Source organism: Epargyreus clarus, unplaced genomic scaffold (assembly GCF_041222505.1).
Source record: "Epargyreus clarus isolate Ecla_fem2 unplaced genomic scaffold, WU_Ecla_fem_2.2 ptg000013l, whole genome shotgun sequence".
Lineage (NCBI taxonomy): Eukaryota > Metazoa > Arthropoda > Insecta > Lepidoptera > Hesperiidae > Epargyreus > Epargyreus clarus.
The window spans coordinates 1,955,670-1,964,869 of NW_027332221.1; positions in this window are offsets into that span (position 1 = coordinate 1,955,670).

The following is a 9,200-nucleotide window of genomic DNA, read 5'->3' on the forward strand; positions in this document are numbered from 1 at the left end:
GTGAACATTATAAAATTACAAGATAGAAATAAATTAAAACAATAGACCACCCAAATGGTTATAAGTATCAAAATGACAACGTGTCGCCCGTATGAAATAAACTGTCATACTACACCAGGCTCCACCCCAAAATTACACTGCTCCATACGTTCAGTCCCGCCATAATCAAAGCATCCAACGGCTGTCAAACGCTTTACCAACGGCATCGCTTCCTAAGGCTTCGTTCAAAGCAATCCCAGGAAAATCACCAAACACGCGCGCCAAATGTGCGCGCCATTGCCCCGAACCAATAAACGTCACCATTGATCTCCATCATGACCATGTGGACACGTAGGTCCATCCAACCGCTGCTGTCGACGATATCCCAATACCGCACTTTATTAATAAACTGAACGAAACGACTTTAATATGAGAATCACTTTTATTTACAATTCGAGCAGAGTAACGGCTTACACGACTGATTAAATGCGAATGTACCACGCTCTACCAGCGCGTGGACTTAAATACTACTCGAGTGACAAACAGCATAAGAACTACCTCACATCACTTGTTTTGTTATAACAAGTGACGTGAGTCACAATAAATTTAACTGTTAATAAAATAACATTATATTGAAAATATTGTTTTAAAAATACGAGAATAAGTATTTTAATATTATTATAATTTACATAATTTATTTGGTATGACTAACAAAGTGTTTTGAAGTACTACCGGAAATCGTCCATATTTTAATCTAAATATTAATTCCACATTGACAATCAAAATTGACATAATTAATAATGAATTTTATGTTACTCCAAATAATATATCTTACACAAATTATATTTGTTTTAATAAACAAGCGCGTTACAACACGCAAACATTCCTTACAAGTTTTCATAAATCGCCAAAAGAGGGCGCTACTAGTAGGATGCAAATTAAAGTTTTGTTTATAAAACAATAAAATTGGAGTCATAATAATCTAATTGATTTTTACTTTGAAGGTTTGCAACAATATGAATTATTAAAAATAAATTACAAAATCAATGTTTTAAAATCAGTCGAAAGAATCAGTGCAATGTCTAAGAGACATTGAGGTTAGATCAATAACAGTATTGTAATTACGAATAATTATTTTAAACATTAAATATTATAATATAAACGTAAGATACAGATTTACACCCATAAATAATTATTTTAAACATTAAATGTTATAATATAAACATAAGATACTGATTTGCGCCCATATGTACTATCCAAGACAACACCTAGATATTTTATGGAGTCTGTCCTTTTTATTTCTGAGCATGTGCATGTACTTTTAATCGGACTTCCACATGTGTGAGCTTTGATAGTGAACATTGGTGAAGGTTGTGTAGATAAGTTTAAAGAGAATGTGATGAATTTGGTTTTGAGGACGTTAAGTGTTAATAAACTCGCATGTAGCTGTTGACTTACTATTTGAAGGGCAGATTCTGCATTAACCCTTTCCTAGCGAGTAAACCAAAAATAAAGAAAATACATTTTTTTTATGATTTTATATGGGTAAGGGGTAGTAAAGAAATCGATAATTTTTTTTCAGGTTTTTTTATTATATCTAGGTACTATTTCTATAACCTAGACTCACAAGTATCGTCAGGAACTTAGGGTTACAAAATCAATACTAAAATAGGAACATTGAGTGCCTTTTTTTGGCTCAAATTATTAATTATAAAATTGAAATTACTAAACATTAGCATCGTGGTATCACATTAAACATTAGCATGTGGTCTGCAAAACAATTCTTTTTTTTCTTTAATGCACAAAAATATATTGCAGTGTGAACATTTTGAGTGAGGCTTTGACTGCACTTTCTTCATGCTACATACTTCACACCTCCCTCTATTTGGCACAAACGTAGGCCAATGTATGCCGCGATTTCCTAAACGAACGTCTTTCAACGTTGAGAAACCAGCTTTGCGCCTTTTAGATGGCCCAGGGCTAGGCACAGAGTCTCGTGATAACCTTTTCCTCTTGTTATCTTTGATGTCTTTCTTAGACATCAACCCTTGCGCAACGGATCTCCTAAAGTCTTTTACAGATGTCTTTTCCATTATGAGTCCATGAATGATATATGCATTTACAAATGCAATATCTAAAACACCCCAAAACAACCTGTGCCACCATTTTGGAGACTTTCTGTCCACACAGTACAGAGCTCTCAATCTATCTGCTGTATCTACACCCCCCATGTAAGAGTTGTAATCTTTGATAGCCTTTGGACAGGTGATTGTAGATTTAGACCTATTTTTTTCTTTGCGCGATACTGTGTCTTCATCATTGCCATGAAAATTAGAAGCCAAATGTACAATTTTGTTATCCTTCCATTTATAATATGCAATATTCAAATGAGAAAATCTATAATCATATTGGCCACGCTTCAGTTTAGAATCAGCTACCAGATTATTGGGAATGCCCTTACGGTTAGATCTTATAGTTCCACAGGCATAAATTCCTTGGGTTTTTAATTTTTCTAATAAAGCAATGGATGTTAAAAAAATTATCGTGATAAATAACTTTATTTTTACCCCATTCTTTTTTTGTCAACTCCAGGACAACTTTTTCTCCTAATGGATAATCAGCAAATTTTGAACTAATTTCTGTATTTTTTCCTTGGTAAATTATAAAGTTTTGGATAAAACCGCGTTGGTCAGCGAGGCACCATAGCTTACCCTCTTTTTATTGGCTTCATATGGAGATATTGTTTCAATACTGATCTGCCTTTGAATTTTATCATTGATTCATCGACACTTAACTCTCTGGTTCCATAAAAACATTCATGAAATTTTTTATTTAGTGCATCAATGAAAGGTCTGATTTTATACAATTTGTCCTTGCAACTGGAAGGCATTTGCGTGTTATCATTGCAATGAAGATTATCTATCTCTAGGCATAGTTTTACATATTAGGGGGTTATTCAAGTCAGGTGCCGATGAATAATGGTCTGTCCACGAAGGTCGTGTGTTATAGCCCATATAGAAGTTCATTCCAATAAAGGCCAGTAGTTCTTCTTTTTTCAAGTTCAGAGTTTTATCTTTTTGTGTTGCATATAAGTTACTTTGATACACAATATTATCTAGTACATCACTAATCAAGACCACAAAAATATCAGTTGCCGTAGTGCATTCAGCAAAATATTCTTCAACTACCCCTGTGTTTGCAGAATATTCTGGTAAATACGTTTCTATATCACGTTTCTTCCATTTACGATTCGGCTCAATAGTTTTCTTTTTGGATTGTTCATGTATTGGCGTATCAATTCCCTTAGTCAGCTGATCATCTGAAACACTGTTCGCAATAGAATATACAATTACCTCTTGGTCTATATCCGCACTAGGATCTTCTGTCTCATGTTCTGTATTAGATTCAGCTTGGTTGAGCATATATTCTTCTAATGCTGACTCAAAATTTACATCAAAATTGCTAGTTGAGGGTAGCTGTTCTTCGGGAATATTTTCCTCGTCAGACAATTCCACATCTGAAGTTTCAGTACAATCAGGTAGATCTTCCAAAAGTAAGGCTTCTATCAAAGCAGTATTCTTTGAAATATCCATTATAAATATCTGTAATATAAGATATACAAATATCAGAATATATTCGATCTAATGAACAAAAAAATCACTCAATGTCACTGACGGTACTTATAAGTCCTTGTACATTTTTATCGTTGTTTTAGCACTAAAATTTAAAATAATAATCGAAAAACATATCAATAATTTAGTTCAAACTACAATCTAATATAATAATATAAAACAATAACACTTACCTCCTTTGTTCTATTTTTAAATGTTTTCTAACACAAAAGCAATCCGCAGTTCTCAAATTCGATACAGGTCGAGACTTGAAACTGTCACTTGCAGGCGGTAAATACGCAAAATTGAAATAAATCACTGTGATTGGCTAACGTAATAGTACTTAAATGGATCGTCAGTGTCAAATACGTAATGCGCGATCGTATTGCCGAAATAATAGACGGGGAATCACCCGGTACAAATTGGTACCGTCAGTTAGGAAAGGGTTAAGTTGTGTAACCTCCCATGTGCTTCCATTAACAACTAATGCTGTATCATCCGCGTAAGTAATAATTTTGCAGTTTGGTATGGATAGTTGACACAATTGATTCAAATATATTTGAAATAAGGTCGGACCCAGAATACTGCCCTGCGGTATGCCATAACTTGACTTATTATCTTCTGCCAATATTTTGGCTAATTGGCGGCTATTTTTATTATTATAGCCTTGATAGTTCACGGAATCAAGATATTTTGCATACTATTGTCGAGATAATTTAATGGAGATTAATTCCATACTTTTTAAAAATTTATTTACTGCAATAGAATTGGAAAAAAAACACCAAAATAGGTCAAAAAAATTTCCTGTCCGTCATGTGTGAAACCTGAAAACACTGTAACTTGTGAAAAAATCCATCATTTGAGTTAAATTTTTTTAAAAAAATTCTAATCGACGATTGTAGGTCACTGAATGCGAATGATTAATTAATTCAGTGTCGTTTAATTGCAATTAATAAAAACGAAAACTACAAGACTGTATATCTATAGATATTATGTACATTTATTCCACCAGGGGCGCTTGTGCAGTACCTTCTTCCTACTACAGCTGTTTTTTCGGCAATTAATTTTGAACGACTTAAGTTTTTTTTTTTTTGACATTACCAATAATTTAAATTAATTAATAAGACAATAGAGACAACCTCTTGCAATACTAGTAATACCAATAATTACATATCAACTTTATCATCGATCAACCTGGTGCATCAGAATATTCAAGGTATGATAGGCAAGGATCTAGAAATAGAATTATACTTAGATAATAGTAATGTGGATATTCTTTGTATAACAGAACACTGGTTGAAAACCGAGCAAATCCAATTTAATTTTTGTAAGCATCAGGTTGCCAGCTCGTTCAGCAGAACAAACATGATACGTGGCGGTTCCCTCATAATTGTTAATAAAAATATAGAATATAAAGAACGAAAAGACATCGTGAACCTATCTGCTGAGCGAGTTATTGAAATCTCTTGTATAGAGTTTGACCAGTTCCTGGTTGTTAACGTATATAGACCCCCTATTGCATCTTATGAGGAGTTTGAAAAGATAATGGAAGAAGTCTTATTTAAAATCTCGAATTCTAATAAGGGAATTATTGTTTGTGGGGATTTTAACATCAATATACTAGAAAATACATCTCAAAGTAAGAAAATTATTCTGCTTTTTAAATCTTATAACTTATACAACATTTTCCGAGAACCGACTAGGATAACTGCTATGAGCTTAACCTGTATAGATAATATTTTTACGGACTTAAAACCTTTAAATACATCAATTATACATAATTTAGAATCTGACCATTGTGGTCAATTAGCAGTATTCCCTAGGAAAGTTAAGAAAGTCCAAAAAAAGGAAATTAAGTTTGTTCCTATAAATAATAACCGCCTTGAACTATTTAAAAGCAATTTGGCTCAAAAAATTCCTTTGTTGCCTGTACACGGTGACCCTGATATATTATATAATTCTATGTTTAATCTGATCAGTGGTGAATTTGGCAAAGTTTTTAAACCGATTACTATAAGTGACACTGCCAAATTTAGTGAATGGGCAACTAAAGGTATTTTCAAAAGTAGACAAAAATTATATGAATTATACTATGAGAGATCTTATAATCATAATGTTAAATTTAAGGAATATGTAAAAAAATATTCTAAAATATTTAAGATGGCCTGTTCCTGTGCTAAGTCTCTATATTTAAGAAATAAGATTAAAAAATCATCAAATAAAATTAAAACAACGTGGAATATTATTAATAGTGAAACTAATACGCGCGCATTGTCTGTCTGACTCCAGTAACTAAGCTGTGTTCAACTTTTATAATAGGTAAATGATTTTATATATACTGTATACGTATTTTATATGTGTATATATTATGATATTGTTATATTTATTGATATATTAAGATTACATAATATGTGTAAATTTGTTTATGTATATATTTAGTTATTTATATGTATATATATGTATATAATATATATTTGTATATATTTTTCGTATATATATATTCATTTCCCTTTTTTTTTGCATTGTTTTTTTTTTCATTCTTTTTTAACGTAACACCCACCACAACATTTCTCCATCAACAAGGGTTAACTGGTGGAGAATGCCACTAGGCATTAAGTTCGCCCTTTGTAACCACTAGGTTTACAATAAAGTTTAAATAAATAAATAAATAAGAATTTGACATATCAGCAAGACTAAATAAATAATACTGATGTAAAAGGGGATCTAGAGGTGGCACCAGAGTTTGAGAATTTCTTTACTAACATGCCTATTTTAACAACTAAAACTCAGAAATCATCTCCTATTTCCGCTGAAACCATGCTTAAACAAAGTGTAAATGAATGTAACACAGGATTTGAATTTTTAGTTGTTAATGCGAATGATATCATTAATGCCTTCAATAGTCTTGATTCCAAGAAAACTGCAGATCTATGGGGGCTCTCCGTTAAAGCCGTTTCTTCCATTATCGGCCTTATTGCACCGCACTTGGCTTCTGTGTTCAATGCTTGTGTTACTTGTGGTGTTTTTCCTGACCTTATGAAACAAAGTAGAGTGATTCCCTTATTTAAATCGGGATGTAATACTGATCCAACCAATTTTCGGCCAATTTCTATTCTACCAACATTAAGTAAAAATTTTGAAAAAAATGTTTTAAATGAACTGTTGAAGTATTTTAATAAAAACAAAATACTTCATGACAACCAATTTGGTTTTAGAAGGAATCGCTCTACTGTAGATGCAGGGATTGAATTGTTAAAACATACATGTTCCCGGAGCCACATCGACCATTATCGTCCTATATCAATCTTAAATACCTTTAGTAAAATCTTTGAAATTATACACCAGGCAGTCAGTGCGCAAATTCTTAAATCGATCCCAGATCAGCAACACGGTTTTATAGGCAAACGTTCTACTACTACCAACTTAATATATTTCACTAATTACATCCTGGATAATATGGACCAAAGTACACAGGTTGATGTGATTTATACAGACTTCGAAAAAGCCTTTGATAGGGTAGATCACGTCATCCTCCTTCAAAAGCTGCATCTGTTAGGAATTCGTGGTGACCTGCATAGATGGTTTACCTCATATATAAGTAACCGAAGACAGGCAGTAGTAATTGGTAGTGCACGTAGTAATTATGTCACAATCAGTTCCGGAGTTCCTCAAGGATCCGTCCTTGCGCCCTTGCTGTACAATGCGTACCTTTACGACATTAACACCTGTTTTACTAACTCAAATTATATTATGTTTGCGGACGATAAAAAAGTATTCTTAAAAGTTAATAGTATTGCAGATTGCCGTAAGATGCAGCAAGATCTAGACAAACTAAATGATTACTATAGGAACAATAGAATATCTGTAAACCTTACTAAATGTGTACATATAACTTTCACTCGAACGCAGAAGCCTATAGAATATACCTACAACATAAATGATCACCCTATTGCAAAAGTTAGCACTGTACACGATCTAGGAGTTACATTGGATTCAAAAATGTTATACTCAGAACATATTAACATAATTGTCAATAAAGCTTACAAACAACTAGGGTTTATAAGACGTGTCTGCAACCATTTTACAAACATCGATTGCATCAAAGTCTTATATTTTTCCTTTGTAAGAAGTCTGTTAGAATACGCTTGTACAGTCTGGTCACCATGTTATGTTACCCATATACAAAGAATAGAATCAATACAAAGGAAATTTTTAAAATTCTTAGGTTTTAAAGATCATAGATCATTTGATTCATACTCAGAAGCGTGCAAATATTATCGTATAGACTCATTGGAGCGGAGGCGCAAGCAATACGACATCATGCTATTGCACGACCTTTTGTCGGGTACAATAGATTGTCCTGACATACTGTCAAGTATTTCGTTCCGAGTGCCACCCTACCGCACACGGCACACGGCCCTTCTTGACGTTTGTCAGGCAAAGACAAGGTATGCTGCAAACTCTGCTCTTCGTCGCGCGGCCCGCACATATAATAAATATTACTCGAATCTGGATATCTTCCATTTATCCAAGAACAAATGCAAAAATGAAATAAAAAAGTTACACTATAACGTTAACTAGATACACCCCTTCTTATGTATACTATTAAAAAATGCATATACACAAACTACACACACACGCACACTCACTCACACACACACACACACACACACACACACATATGCACGAACGTACGCATAAACGCACACCGTCAATTGTCTACCTATATCTACTAATTGTGTAATCCTGTTTTGGCTTAATTTAAAACATACTGTATATATTGTGAAAATATGATATGTATCGCTGTTGGATTACCTAATAAATAAATAAATAAATAAATATTTATGAGGCCTGGGATGATTCGCGTGATGCCCTTGGTGTGTTTTGTGATTTATCTAAGGCCTTTGATTGTGTCCACCATGAGACACTGGTCAGGAAATTACACCACTACGGAATCAGGAACAAGGCTCTCAACCTTTTGACTTCTTACTTAAATAATGGAATTCAAAAGGTTGATGTAAATGGTACAAAATCGCCCGGTGCTTCTGTTGCAATGGGCGTGCCGCAGGGTTCAATACTCGGTCCATTCCTGTTTTTAATTTATATTAATGACTTGCCCTACTATGTAGGGAATAATCACGAGATTGTATTGTTTGCTGATGACACTACACTTTTATTTAAGATTAAAAGACAATTAAATAATTATGACGAAGTAAATAATGCTCTCTCGAAAGTTATCTATTGGTTCAACATAAATAATCTTCTTCTTAATGAGAAGAAAACTAAATGTATCAAGTTCTCGTTACCCAACGTGAAGCATGTTGAAACCAATGTGTTATTAAATGGAACGGTTTTGGATCCCGTGGAGTCAACTGTTTTCCTAGGTGTTACTATTGACGCCAAATTGCAATGGGGCTGCCACATAGATAAATTGTCGGGTAGACTCAGTTCGGCGGCATATGCTGTTAAAAAAATTAGACTTCTAACAGATGTAGAAACAGCTAGAATAGTTTATTTTAGTTACTTTCATAGCATTATGACTTATGGTATATTGCTATGGGGGTGCTCGTCACACCTAAATGATATTTTTATATTGCAAAAGAGAGCTAT